The following is a 15,452-nucleotide window of genomic DNA, read 5'->3' as shown; positions in this document are numbered from 1 at the left end:
TGGAGGGAGGTGGAGAGAGAGGAAGGAAGGAAGGTGATATACGGCAGGGACTGAGGGAGATGGAGGGAGGTGGAGAGAGAGGAAGGAAGGTGATATACGGCAGGGACTGAGAGAGATGGAGGGAGGTGGAGAGAGAGGAAAGATGGTGATATACAGCAGGGACTGAGAGAGATGGAGGGAGGGAGGTGGAGAGAGAGGAAGGAAGGTGATATACAGCAGGGACTGAGAGAGATGGAGAGAGAGGAAGAAAGGTGATATACGGCAGGGACTGAGAGAGATGGAAGGAGGTGGAGAGAGAGGAAGGAAGGTGATGTACGGCAGGGACTGAGAGAGATGGAGGGAGGTGGAGAGAGAGGAAGGAAGGTGATGTACGGCAGGGACTGAGAGAGATGGAGGGAGGTGGAGAGAGAGGAAGGAAGGTGATATAAGGCAGGGACTGAGATAGATGGAGGGAGGGAGGTGGAGAGAGAGGAAGGAAGGTGATGTACGGCAGGGACTGAGAGAGATGGAGGGAGGTGGAGAGAGAGGAAGGAAGGTGATATAAGGCAGGGACTGAGAGAGATGGAGGGAGGGAGGTGGAGAGAGAGAGCAAGGGATTGGTGTATAGCATAATTACTTTAATGAACGAGCAGAATCCCAACAGGACAGTTTAGATACATCTCTTGGGATAAGAGACAAAGAGATGAGGAGGGGGGTGAATACGGGGAGGGGAGGGAGATTGAAATAAAAATGATAGACTGCTACAAAGGGAAAGCGAGCGAAAAGCTAAAATACAGAGATCAAAGAATGCAAACACAAAGCATATTGTTTCTTTTAGAATAATACATGTGATAACATGGAAAGAGCAGAGACTTGCTAAACAGCAGAGATCTTCTAGAATCCTAGTACAGTACAGCTCTGGGGTGCCTGGTGACTAACAAACTAGCCTTCTTCTCTACTGTCAGTCCATTTCATCAACTCTCTTCAAATATTCATAGCATTTATACCTCATCTTTCTCCCTTTCGCCCGTGAACCACTAAATATGGTTGTAGTTCTTGTTTTCCATCTTTTCCCTGCACACACACACACACACACACACCTAGTGCCAACCCTGCCGCAGCCAGCCAACCACGCTTGTCTTGCCTGAGGCCTATAGCCAGGGCTAGAGGTTAGATGGGGGTTAAATTGAAATTGAACGGAGGATTAGATTACCAGTTCTGGGAGACAGACTGGGGTTAGGATTAAAGGACCCCTACAACCACACGCAAAGCACCGAGTCACATCAACATGCACATCACACACCACCATCCATGGTGGGTAGAGGGAGCATTTGTTGCTTTGCCTTCAAAAGTATCCTAAATAAATATGGTCTGATTTGATTTAAAAGAGAGGGTAGAAGTGTTTCAAAACTGACATTCTGGAAATAAACACAAAGAGAGAGATGGGGATGAAAGAAGAGTGCAGGGGACGGAGAGAGTGATTGATTTCCACACAGTTCTAAAGCGGTTTCCTCTGGGGCGATGGATAAAGGGAAGGAGAGAGAAAAGGAGAAGAACAGAGGGACCTGGGTAATAAAGAAAGCAGACACTTCGCTGGGCTCCTGTTACAGTCACCTCTTTCTTTCCCTCCTTTTCTTCACTCTCTTTTCTTCACCTTAACACAGACTCCCTTTATTTCTAATGGAGTCCTAAGCAACCTGAGCTCTAACTAAGGGAGTGGGAGAGGTAGATACAGAGGGAGAGACAGGTGGATGGAGGGGAGAGGTGTGGAGGAGAGGAGTGGTCAGCGGGACAGGAATGCGAGGGTGTTAGATGAAACGCAGAACATAAGGTCTTGGGAGCAGACAGCAGAGTTTAGAAGAGGACATGCATTCACATTAAAAAAGGAAGCGAGAGAGAGACGGGGAGAGAGGGAGGGGGAGACGGAGAGGGGGAGGGGGAGAGAGGGAGACGGAGAGAGGGAGGGGGAGACGGAGAGGGGGAGGGGGAGAGGGGGAGGGGGAGAGAGGAGAGGGAGACGGAGAGAGGGAGGGGGAGACGGAGAGGGGGAGGGGGAGAGAGGGAGATGGAGAGAGGGAGATGGAGAGAGGGAGGGGGAGACGGAGAGGAGACGGAGAGAGGGAGGGGGAGACGGAGAGAGGGAGGGGGAGAGAGGGAGGGGGAGACGGAGAGGAGGAGACGGAGAGAGGGAGGGGGAGAGAGGGAGGGGAGACGGAGAGAGGGAGACGGAGAGAGGGGGGAGAGAGGGAGACGGAGAGAGGAGGGGGAGAGAGGGAGGGGAGAGAGGGAGACGGAGAGAGGGAGACGGAGAGAGGGAGGGGGAGACGGAGAGGGGGAGATGGAGAGAGGGAGATGGAGAGAGGGAGGGGGAGAGAGTGAGGGGGAGACGGAGAGAGGGAGGGGGAGACGGAGAGAGGGAGGGGGAGACGGAGAGAGGGAGGGGGAGACGGAGAGAGGGAGGGGGAGAGAGGGAGACGGAGAGAGGGAGGGGGAGACGGAGAGAGGGAGGGGGAGACGGAGAGAGGGAGGGGGAGACGGAGGGGAGAGAGGGAGACGGAGAGAGGGAGACGGAGAGAGGGAGGGGGAGAGAGGGAGACGGAGAGAGGGAGGGGGAGAGAGGAGACTGAGAGAGGGAGGGGGAGAGAGGGAGACGGAGAGAGGGAGGGCGAGAGAGGGAGACAGAGAGAGGGAGGGGGAGAGAGGGAAACGGAGAGAGGGAGGGGGAGAGAGGGAGACGGAGAGAGGGAGGGGGAGAGAGGGAGGGGGAGAGAGGGAGGGGGAGAGAGGGAGGGGGAGACGGAGAGGGGGAGACGGAGAGGGGGAGATGGAGAGAGGGAGGGGGAGAGACGGAGGGGGAGAGAGGGAGGGGGAGACGGAGAGAGGGAGACGGAGAGAGGGATGGGGAGAGAGGGAGGGGGAGACGGAGAGGAGGAGACGGAGAGAGGGAGGGGGAGACGGAGAGAGGGAGGGGGAGAGAGGGAGGGGGAGAGAGGGAGACGGAGAGAGGGAGACGGAGAGAGGGAGGGGAGAGAGGGAGGGGGAGAGAGGGAGACGGAGAGAGGGAGGGGGAGAGGGAGGGGGAGAGAGGGAGACTGAGAGAGGGAGGGGGAGAGAGGGAGGGGGAGAGAGGGAGGGGGAGAGAGGGAGACGGAGAGAGGAGGGAGGGGGAGACGGAGAGGGGGAGACGGAGAGAGGGAGGGGGAGAGAGGGAGGGGGAGACGGAGAGAGGGATGGGGAGAGAGGGAGGGGGAGACGGAGAGGAGGAGACGGAGAGAGGGGGAGGGGAGACGGAGAGAGTGAGGGGGAGACGGAGAGGGGAGACGGAGAGAGGGAGGGGGAGACGGAGAGGGGGAGAGGGGGAGGCGGAGAGAGGGAGGGGGAGACGGAGAGGGGGAGACGGAGAGAGGGAGGGGGAGACGGAGAGGGGAGGGGGAGACGGAGAGGGGAGGGGAGACGGAGAGAGGGAGGGGGAGATGGAGAGGGGAGGGGGAGACGGAGAGGGGGAGACGGAGAGGGGGAGGGGGGACGGAGAGAGGGAGGGGGAGACGGAGAGGGGGAGGGGGGATGGAGAGAGGGAGAGACGGAGAGAGGGAGGGGGAGACGGAGAGGGGGAGACGGAGAGGGGGAGGAGGAAGAGAGATGAATGAAATAGAGAGCCAGAGGAGGATAAAGGGCTTTACCAGAATGAATGCCATGCCAATAAAACCCATTGGATATTGAAGCTGGACTTATGAGATGAAGATAGAATGGAGAGAGAGAGAGAGGTGGTAGAGTGTGAAAGACACAATCACAGCTCCAGTTGACACAATTCCACTGAAACTAAAACTCCTTGGGAAAGAGAAGTAGCTCTCTCCTCCTCGACAAACAGTGGAACAAGAGAGAGAGAGGGAGAGAGAGGGAGGGAGTGCTGCTTCTCTATTCTGAAAACCAAGAAAGAGGGAGAGTGTTGGATGTTACACTTAATGGAGAACTGAAGGAGTGTGAGAAATAGGGAGAGACAGAAAAGGAAGGGGAGAGGGAGGGAGGGAGGGAGGGATGGAGGGAGGGAGGAAATGAGGTGGCGATTCAAAAAGGGAGCGAGAGGAAGAGTCAGAAAGGAGAGCGAGAAAGCTGTTTGTAGCCGTGAGAATTATCATTAATAAAATCTAAAAATAACATTGGCACTTTCCCTTGGTTGGCCTGAGTAATTGTTCTTAGCAGGGAAGAAGGTAATTACAGAAGGCTATTAGAATACAAGGCAGGCGCCATGAAATATTCCTACAGGAAGTGTCGGCAAGGCGGAGAGGAGGGTTAAAGCCGTTGGGCGCATGCCTTACCAGACGCAGCCTAGCGACCGTGGAGCGGAGACGCGGCATGACTCACCGCCATAACGATGGTCCAAATGTTTCTACCGGAAGAGCCGGTGTCACCGTGTCAACACAAAACACACACCGATGCTATCACTCACCCACCTGCTCAGAGTGAGACAGTCAGACAGGGAATGAGACACACACACAGAGGAAGAAGCTAATCCAAACGAACCATTTGACATAAAATACAATCACACACGTACTCACTCAAAGACCGAGAAGTCAGGCGCGCGCACACACACACACGCACACGCACACGCACACACACACACACACACACACACACACACACACACACACACACACACACACACACACACACACACACACACACACACACACATATGGTCCAGACATTAAAATGGCAATATGTAATATTTTGTGCAACCCAACCAAATAGAAATGTGAGTTATAGATTTATCATTCTACTTGAAAGCAAGTTTAAGAAGCAGTCGATCAGTTCTATGTGCACAATTTCTATGCTTCCGGTTCTTAAGTTTTGTTTTTACTACTTTTGGTTTTGTACACCAGCTTCAAACAGCCGAAACAATATTTTTGGTTATGGAAAATATATTTCACAGCTGTTTAGATGACACAATGATTCTCTACACTATACTAGCTTATTTTGTCACAAACAGAAATTAGGCAAATTATTAAAAACAGGAAATGGCAGAGCAAATTCTACATAGTGCAACTTTAATATATGCTGACAGGTAGACATGAAAACACATCGCACTCAGACTGACCCGGTCACACACACACACACACACACACACACACACACACACACACACACACACACACACACACACACACACACACACACACACACACACACACACACACACACACACACACACACACACACACACACACACACACACACTCTCTTTTTCAGTGTGTCTCTTTTACAGTATTCATAAAAACACACACACAAGCAACGACACACTCCATTGGCAGTAGTCACACACCCTCAGACACAGCCACAGCCAGCTTCCTGCTACTACGAGCAACAACATGACCTGTCACTGTCCCTGGGAAGAAAATCACAGTGGCATGCTGGCATATGAAATTACACACACACACCCACACATAACTACCTGCTGGAGGCAGACATGCAAATAGGCTAGCAGCTGCTGAGCAGAGCACGGCATAGAACAGCTCCTGAAACACGCAATACTCACACAGTCCATGGTCAAACCCCTGCCCCGACCTACACTAACGTGAACACTCACTTCACTGTACATTCTAATGCTCATCATACTACCACACGTGACAGACATTGGCATTGACATGTCACACTCCCAGCAGACATTGATTACATAAAGCTTATGTAAGAAAACAGCAGAGTGAGGGTGAGAGACGACAGAGATACACTACACTACCTCCGGCTGCGTCTCAGATGTTGAGCCAATAACGATGGTGTTGCTGCCAGGAGAAAACCTTGTATCTCCAAAACTGATACATGAAATGGAACAGGAAACGGAAAAGACGTTCCATGTGTGAACATAATAGAACGAAACTCCAGATGGTATCTGAATACATTTCATTGGTCCCTGAGTCATGAAACACTCAGAAATAGATAAAGCAGAGTTTGCTCTTTAAATCTGTGTACAGAAATGTGATGATGATGATTAATGGGAAAAACACTGGCACCTCGCAGCTTACTGGTGAAGGTGCGTGGGATTTATTCCATGACAGCGATGATGAATAAAAGAGTTGAAATAGGTCACTGTGGATGATAAGTCAATAATAAATCCTGTAAGCCGACAACAAATACCTACTAATAAACACCTACTAATAACTACCTACTAATAAATACCTACTAATAAATACCTACTAATAAACACCTACTAATAAATACCTACTAATAAACACCTACTAATAAACACCTACTAATAAACACCTCCTAATAAATACCTACTAATAAACACCTACTAATAAATACCTACTAATAAATACCTACTAATAAACACCTACTAATAAACACCTACTAATAAACACCTACTAATAAACACCTACTAATAAATACCTACTAATAAATACCTACTAATAAACACCTACTAATAAACACCTACTAATAAACACCTACTAATAAACACCTACTAATAAACACCTGGCACATTCCCATATGGGTTTCACAAACCTTAAGAGAACAGTCCTTGCTTTAGAAACAAGGTCATATTTACAGTTTTCTGCTCCCACAAGTGTTGTTTAATTCAGCAATAAAACAATTTATTAGGTTTCTTCCTAGGTTTTGGCCTTTCTAGGGAGTTTTTCCGAGCCACCATGCTTCTACACCAGCATTGCTTGCTGTTTGGGGTTTTAGGCTGGGTTTCTGTACAGCACTTTGAGATATCAGCTGATGTACAAAGAGATATATAAATCAATTTTATTTGATTTGATTTATTGTATAACATCTGATGTTCTTCAACTGCACTTTTTCCCTGTAGCCAGGTCCAAGTTAGGGAATTCATGTCACGCTTCAATTGGATTTTGAAAGGACGTTGACATTGTAGTGATGGCTTTGGAATCAACTCCCCAACAGCCACACTTCCAGTACAACGCTTCCTCTGTCATCTGCAATACTCAAATGATTTCCTGAAACATATGATTAATATGTTGGGCAGTAACACAAGTTACCCTCCTAATTAGAGGTCGACTGGTTAATCGGAATGGCCGTTTTTTTCCCCACCTTACACCTTTATTTAACTAGGCGAGTCAGTTGAGAACACAAGTCTTATTTTCAATGACGGCATAGGAATGGTGGGTTAACTGCCTTGTTCGGGGCAGAACGACAGATTTTTACCTTGTCAGCTTGGGGATTCGACCTTGCAACCCTACAGTTAACTAGTCCAACGCTCTAACCACCTGCTTTACATTGCACTCCACGAGGAGCCTGCCTGTTACGCGAATGCAGTAAGAAGCCAAGGTAAGTTGTTAGCTAGCATTAAACATATCTTCTAAAAAAATATCAATCAAACATAATCACATAACTACACATGGTTGATGATATTAGTTTATTTAGCGTGTCCTGCGTTGCATATAATCGATGCAGTGCGCATTCGCGAAAAAAGACTGTCGTTGCTCCAATGTGTACCTAACCATAAACATCAATGCCTTTCTTAAAATCAATACACAAGTATATATTTTTTTAAACTGCATATTTAGTTCATATTTGATGCTAACATGACTCGTTGCGAACTGTGTGAAGACTATTTCATCCTAACAAAGACAGCCAAATTCGCCAAACGGGGGATGATTTAACAAAAGCGCATTTGCGAAAAAAGCACAATCGTTGCACGACTGTACCTAACCATGAACATCAATGCCTTTCTTAAAATCAATACACAGAAGTATATATTTTTTTAAACCTGCATATTTAGCTAAAAGAAATCCAGGTTAGCAGGCAATATTAACAAGGTGAAATTGTATTACTTCTCCTGCGTTCATTGCACGCAGAGTCAGTGTATATGCAATGGTTTGGGCTGCCTAATTTGCCAGAATTTTACGCAATTATGACATAACATTGAAGGTTGTGCAATGTAACAGGAATATTTAGACTTATGGATGCCACCCATTAGATAAAATACAGAACGGTTCCGTATTTCACTGAAAGAATAAACGTCTTGTTTTCGAAATTATAGTTTCTGTATTTGACCATTATAATGACCTAAGGCTCGTATTTCTGTGTCTTATTATGTTATAACTAAGTCTGTGATTTGATAGAGCAGTCTGACTGAGCGATGGTAGGCAGCAGCAGGCTCATAAGGATTTATTCAAACAGCATATCGTGCGTTTGCCAGCAGCTCTTCGCTGTGCTTCAAGCATTGAGCTGTTCATGACTTCAAGCCTATCAACTCCCGAGATTAGGCTGGTGTAACCGCTGTGAAATGGCTAGCTAGTTAGCGAGGTTCCTGCTAATAGCGTTTCAAACGTCACTCGCTCTGAGACTTGGAGTAGTTGTTCCCCTTGCGCTGCAAGGGCCGCGGCTTTTATGGAGCGATGGGTAACGCTGCTTCGAGGGTGGCTGTTATCGATGTGTTCCTGGTTCGAGCCCAGGTAGGGGTGTTAGTGGGCCAATGGACATCGTCAAACTAAAACCCAACCTTCATTTACCCGTTGTGATGCACCAATGTTCCAAACTCTGATTAAGACAAGGCTGACTTCATGACCAAAATTATCCTATTTACACTTTGTAGTGAATTTTGACACCAGAATAACTGTTTAGTAACTAGCTGTTTTCACAACAATCCGTTGCTTTTCAAAGGCAGTCACTCTTTAAGAGTTCTACTGTTGGTGTAACAGCCACATGCTAAACCCAGTATGTTGTTTATTAGTACTATTTTGATCAACTTGGGTGTTGGAAATGGGCAGAGCGGTGGGTCGAAAGACAAAGCCAGAGAGAGGAAGCCTAGAGAGAAAGAGAGAAGCCCAGAGAGAGAATAAGCCTAGAGAGAAAGAGAGAAGCCCAGAGAGAGAATAAGCCTAGAGAGAATGAGAGAAGCCCAGAGAGAGAATAAGCCTAGAGAGAAAGAGAGAAGCCCAGAGAGAGAATAAGCCTAGAGAGAAAGAGAGAAGCCCAGAGAGAGAATAAGCCTAGAGAGAATGAGAGAAGCCCAGAGAGAGAATAAGCCTAGAGAGAAAGAGAGAAGCCCAGAGAGAGAATAAGCCTAGAGAGAAAGAGAGAAGCCCAGAGAGAGAATAAGCCTAGAGAGAAAGAGAGAAGCCCAGAGAGAGAATAAGCCTAGAGAGAAAGAGAGAAGCCCAGAGAGAGAATAAGCCTAGAGAGAATGAGAGAAGCCCAGAGAGAGAATAAGCCTAGAGAGAATGAGAGAAGCCCAGAGAGAGAATAAGCCTAGAGAGAAAGAGAGAAGCCCAGAGAGAGAATAAGCCTAGAGAGAATGAGAGAAGCCCAGAGAGAGAATAAGCCTAGAGAGAATGAGAGAAGCCCAGAGAGAGAATAAGCCTAGAGAGAAAGAGAGAAGCCCAGAGAGAGAATAAGCCTAGAGAGAAAGAGAGAAGCCCAGAGAGAGAATAAGCCTAGAGAGAAAGAGAGAAGCCCAGAGAGAGAATAAGCCTAGAGAGAAAGAGAGAAGCCCAGAGAGAGAATAAGCCTAGAGAGAAAGAGAGAAGCCCAGAGAGAGAATAAGCCTAGAGAGAATGAGAGAAGCCCAGAGAGAGAATAAGCCTAGAGAGAAAGAGAGAAGCCCAGAGAGAGAATAAGCCTAGAGAGAAAGAGAGAAGCCCAGAGAGAGAATAAGCCTAGAGAGAAAGAGAGAAGCCCAGAGAGAGAATAAGCCTAGAGAGAAAGAGAGAAGCCCAGAGAGAGAATAAGCCTAGAGAGAAAGAGAGAAGCCCAGAGAGAGAATAAGCCTAGAGAGAAAGAGAGAAGCCCAGAGAGAGAATAAGCCTAGAGAGAATGAGAGAAGCCCAGAGAGAGAATAAGCCTAGAGAGAATGAGAGAAGCCCAGAGAGAGAATAAGCCTAGAGAGAATGAGAGAAGCCCAGAGAGAGAATAAGCCTAGAGAGAAAGAGAGAAGCCCAGAGAGAGAATAAGCCTAGAGAGAAAGAGAGAAGCCCAGAGAGAGAATAAGCCTAGAGAGAAAGAGAGAAGCCCAGAGAGAGAATAAGCCTAGAGAGAAAGAGAGAAGCCCAGAGAGAGAATAAGCCTAGAGAGAAAGAGAGAAGCCCAGGGAGAGAATAAGCCTAGAGAGAAAGAGAGAAGCCCAGAGAGAGAATAAGCCTAGAGAGAAAGAGAGAAGCCCAGAGAGAGAATAAGCCTAGAGAGAAAGAGAGAAGCCCAGAGAGAGAATAAGCCTAGAGAGAATGAGAGAAGCCCAGAGAGAGAATAAGCCTAGAGAGAAAGAGAGAAGCCCAGAGAGAGAATAAGCCTAGAGAGAAAGAGAGAAGCCCAGAGAGAGAATAAGCCTAGAGAGAAAGAGAGAAGCCCAGAGAGAGAATAAGCCTAGAGAGAAAGAGAGAAGCCCAGAGAGAGAATAAGCCTAGAGAGAAAGAGAGAAGCCCAGAGAGAGAATAAGCCTAGAGAGAAAGAGAGAAGCCCAGAGAGAGAATAAGCCTAGAGAGAAAGAGAGAAGCCCAGAGAGAGAATAAGCCTAGAGAGAAAGAGAGAAGCCCAGAGAGAGAATAAGCCTAGAGAGAAAGAGAGAAGCCCAGAGAGAGAATAAGCCTAGAGAGAAAGAGAGAAGCCCAGAGAAAGAATAAGCCTAGAGAGAAAGAGAGAAGCCCAGAGAGAGAATAAGCCTAGAGAGAAAGAGAGAAGCCCAGAGAGAGAATAAGCCTAGAGAGAAAGAGAGAAGCCCAGAGAGAGAATAAGCCTAGAGAGAAAGAGAGAAGCCCAGAGAAAGAATAAGCCTAGAGAGAACGAGAAGCCCAGAGAGAGAATAAGCCTAGAGAGAAAGAGAGAAGCCCAGAGAGAGAATAAGCCTAGAGAGAAAGAGAGAAGCCCAGAGAGAGAATAAGCCTAGAGAGAAAGAGAGAAGCCCAGAGAGAGAATAAGCCTAGAGAGAAAGAGAGAAGCCCAGAGAGAGAATAAGCCTAGAGAGAAAGAGAGAAGCCCAGAGAGAGAATAAGCCTAGAGAGAAAGAGAGAAGCCCAGAGAGAGAATAAGCCTAGAGAGAAAGAGAGAAGCCCAGAGAGAGAATAAGCCTAGAGAGAAAGAGAGAAGCCCAGAGAGAGAATAAGCCTAGAGAGAAAGAGAGAAGCCCAGAGAGAGAATAAGCCTAGAGAGAAAGAGAGAAGCCCAGAGAAAGAATAAGCCTAGAGAGAAAGAGAGAAGCCCAGAGAGAGAATAAGCCTAGAGAGAAAGAGAGAAGCCCAGAGAGAGAATAAGCCTAGAGAGAAAGAGAGAAGCCCAGAGAGAGAATAAGCCTAGAGAGAAAGAGAGAAGCCCAGAGAAAGAATAAGCCTAGAGAGAAAGAAAGAAGCCCAGAGAGAGAATAAGCCTAGAGAGAAAGAGAGAAGCCCAGAGAGAGAATAAGCCTAGAGAGAAAGAGAGAAGCCCAGAGAGAGAATAAGCCTAGAGAGAAAGAGAGAAGCCCAGAGAGAGAATAAGCCTAGAGAGAAAAAGAGAAGCCCAGATAGAGAATACGCCTAGAGAGAAAGAGAGAAGCCCAGAGAGAGAATAAGCCTAGAGAGAAAGAGAGAAGCCCAGAGAGAGAATAAGCCTAGAGAGAAAGAGAGAAGCCCAGAGAGAGAATAAGCCTAGAGAGAAAGAGAGAAGCCCAGAGAGAGAATAAGCCTAGAGAGAAAGAGAGAAGCCCAGAGAGAGAGGAAGCCTAGAGAGAAAGAGAGAAGCCCAGAGATAGCAAGAGGAATGTGTGTGTTTACAGAAGATAAGGAGAATAAGTTAAATGATAGACTGGAGTGAGGAGGCATACTATTAAACAGGACAAATATGCTTATTCAAACAGCAACTTTCACACCCTGCAAATGAAAATATGTCCAGAAGAGATGGAGAGTGAAAGGAGGAGAAAGAGGGACTGCAAGGGCAAAAGGGTGAGAGAGAATGAGAAGAGCAGCAAGAGATGGATTAGGGAGAACAGAGTGGGAGAGAGAGAGGAGATAAAGGGAACAGTGCAATTTCATTTATCTAATTACATTTATCTTCCTGCTTTCACAAACAACAGAGACAAATGGTGCTTGCTGAATACACACACACAGGCACAGACACACAACAACAACGTTGCACACAGACAGAGGCACGCACACACACACACTACCCACACACTACCAACACAGTGACTGATGCCTCGCACCCAAACAAAAACCCACCAGAAGCCAGTAGGGGAAAAAGAAAGAAACAAAGTGAAAAATAGGCAACCAAATGAGGGGAATGAGGAGGAGGGAGGACAGAGAAGATAAGGGCACAACCTAGATTGACACTGTAAAATGTATGTGTGGCAAAGGGGACTGTGTGAGAGAAAGAAGGGGAATACAGGAAACGTGATCAACAGAGAGAAAATAGTCCCAACACAGACAGGTTGAAGGCTTTGGCCTTTGCATCCCTGATAATATCTTTATTTCTTTCCTTCCCTCTCCCTTTCTCTCGGTAGATTTGATTATTTGTCTGTGTGTGTGTGTGTGTGTGTGTGTGTGTGTGTGTGTGTGTGTGTGTGTGTGTGTGTGTGTGTGTGTGTGTGTGTGTGTGTGTGTGTGTGTGTGTGTGTGTGTGTGTGTGTGTGTGTGTGTGTGTGTGTGTGTGTGTGTGTGTTTCACACATCACGCCCGTCCGGCTCTGTGTATCTGATTGTGTCAATTTGTCTTAGTGTCACCCCGCTCTCCAATTTGCCATCTGTCTGACAGGGCTGCGCTGTGGGCCCTTATTGATTGGCCCACACAGCTGTCAATCTTCCTATCTGTCACAGTACCGGCCCAGGCCCATTCCCCTGCATTTCCATATAAGGACATGTTTCTGTATTTTATGTCTGTCTTGCACCCCTTTACCACTCAACCCACCTCCTTATCATCGCACTCCTCGCCCAACCCATCTCTCTCCCCGCCTAGCGTTGTTAATTCTTGCGAACATCTCTCCAATGTTTCCCTCCTGAGTTTTAATCGATGGCACAAATCACAGTCAGGGGTGGTTTTTATGTAGTGATGATCAGTTACCCAAATGGAAAGCCAGAGTGTAATAGTGATTACCTGTCATAGTGTGACATAGCTTATGAGCTGCAGACATACAGTGCATCTATCACAGGCCTGAAAATGAACACTAACAATCCTTCTCAGCCAAGCAAATCCCCCATTGATTGAGGTATTCAGTAAGAAATCATAGGGTTTTGTTTATTGTGTTGTTATCCAATGGACCCTTTAGTTCCTGTCTGCTGTCCAATGAGATAGTATTTCCTAACCATGTGACCTGATCTGGAAAAACTGGTTGTAGCCTGTCAGGAATGCTCCTTTCATAATCAATCAATTTCATTCGTCACATGCTTTGTAAACTAAAGGTGTAGACCAGGGTTTCCGTTGGCCGGTAAATCCCAGCTTTTGGCAACAAAAAAAATATGTGAAAAGCTGCTAAATAAAATTGTTGCCGGCCAAATTGTCCGAGAGAATTTCAAAAATCCATTACAAAATAATGTTTTTTATTCATTTATGTAAATACCAGTCGATGTGCTCAAACTTCAAAGGCAAATATACTTCATAGGCTAATAAATCCTCAAGCTGCTGGGAAATTAGTGTCGGGTTTGTGTTTCTATTTTTACTCACGCAAAAGTCCCTTGAGAGGTCCTCACAAGGGACTTCAGCTAAGTGTACCCCGACTGGGCACAAATGTCGAGTTGATTATCCCCGTTTCCAGTGTGCCCGCCGAGGGGGGACTCTTTCTCAAAAACAGACTAAAGACTTTTTCAAGATTGCGTCTTCTTGAAGACAAAGTAACGAGACTGATGCACATCAAGCTGCTCCAAGGAGTTGGACAGTTTTGACTTTCCATCAGCAGGGCTAACTTTGAGCAGGCCAAGGTTAGTCAATGAGAGGCAAATGATAGTGTTGGTCAGGCAAGATGAACATATGACGACTCTGTGTCATGAATAGTATAAAGATTTGGAATGGATTGATAGAGTTGAGGAATGATGTGTGTCATGAGCAATTGGTGCATTTCTGTTGAGCTTATTCAGTAGCACTTGGAAACTAAACATTTTGCCAACTATTCACATCGGAGAGTTACAATGTTGCAATCACTAGACAGCCAACTGCCTATCGTAGGAAACAGAGTTTTCAATAAGCCACATACAGTACCAGTCACAAGGTTGGACACACCTACTCATTCAAGGGTTTTTATTTATTTGTACTATTTTCTACAAATGTATAATAATAGTGAAGACATCAAAACTATGAAATAACACATATGGAATCATGTAGTAACCAAAAAAGTGTTAAACAAATCAAAATATATTTGAGATTTGAGATTCTTCAAAGTGGCCACCCTTTGCCTTGATGACAGCGTTGAACACTCTTGGCATGTTATTTCATAGTTTTGATGTCTTCAGTATTATGTAGAAAATAGTAAAGAAAACCCCTGGAATGAGTAGGTGTGTCCAAACTGTTGACTGGTGCTGTATGTCAAATATCACAATATCACACACAACCCCAGGAGATTTCAAATTACAATAAACATAACATTATTTAACATAATCCAGCAGAACTGTTAAAAGAGTACGATTTAAATGTTAATGCCTAGGCTAAACTAAATTAGAGAGGCCTGAAAACAGCTGTGTTTGTTACTTATTAGGCCTGATTAAAATGTTAATGCCTAGGCTAAACTAAATTAGAGAGGCCTGAAAACAGCTGTGTTTGTTACTTATTAGGCCTGATTAAAATGTTAATGCCTAGGCTAAACTAAATTAGAGAGGCCTGAAAACAGCTGTGTTTGTTACTTATTAGGCCTGATTAAAATGTTAATGCCTAGGCTAAACTAAATTAGAGAGGCCTGAAAACAGCTGTGTTTGTTACTTATTAGGCCTGATTAAAATGTTAATGCCTAGGCTAAACTAAATTAGAGAGGCCTGAAAACAGCTGTGTTTGTTACTTATTAGGCCTGATTAAAATGTTAATGCCTAGGCTAAACTAAATTAGAGAGGCCTGAAAACAGCTGTGTTTCATTTATTAATTAAAATGTTCAAACAAATAGCCTATAGGACAGGTCGTTCGCAAATTATATTATACAAATATTATATTTTGAAGTTGTCTTTTATTACTGTGTAAACAACTTGTTATTCTAGGCTAAATGTTATTTTCATTTTATTTATGATATTAATTTATGATTTACAATGTTTTCCTTTAAAAAAAGAACCTTTCGTGTTGGTATAAGACCATTGTTTTACTTTATTTTACTATAACTTTATAGGTTAATTTCTATTCTGTTGAGATGATTTACAATAATGTAAATGTGATTCTGAGCACCGTGTGTGGATGCCCTAATGCATTACGCACCCAATGCATATGGATGCCCGGTAAATTTCTCAAATGTTCGGTAAATTTAAATCTTGCCGGTCATGTTGTCCAGCGTCACATTTTCCTGACGGAAACCCTGGTGTAGACTAACAGTGAAATGCTGACTGGCCCTTCCCAACAATGCAGAGAGAAACAAAGACAAAAAAT

Source organism: Oncorhynchus gorbuscha, linkage group LG15 (assembly GCF_021184085.1).
Source record: "Oncorhynchus gorbuscha isolate QuinsamMale2020 ecotype Even-year linkage group LG15, OgorEven_v1.0, whole genome shotgun sequence".
Classification (NCBI taxonomy): Eukaryota; Metazoa; Chordata; class Actinopteri; order Salmoniformes; family Salmonidae; genus Oncorhynchus; species Oncorhynchus gorbuscha.
This window is presented reverse-complemented; position numbering follows the sequence as displayed.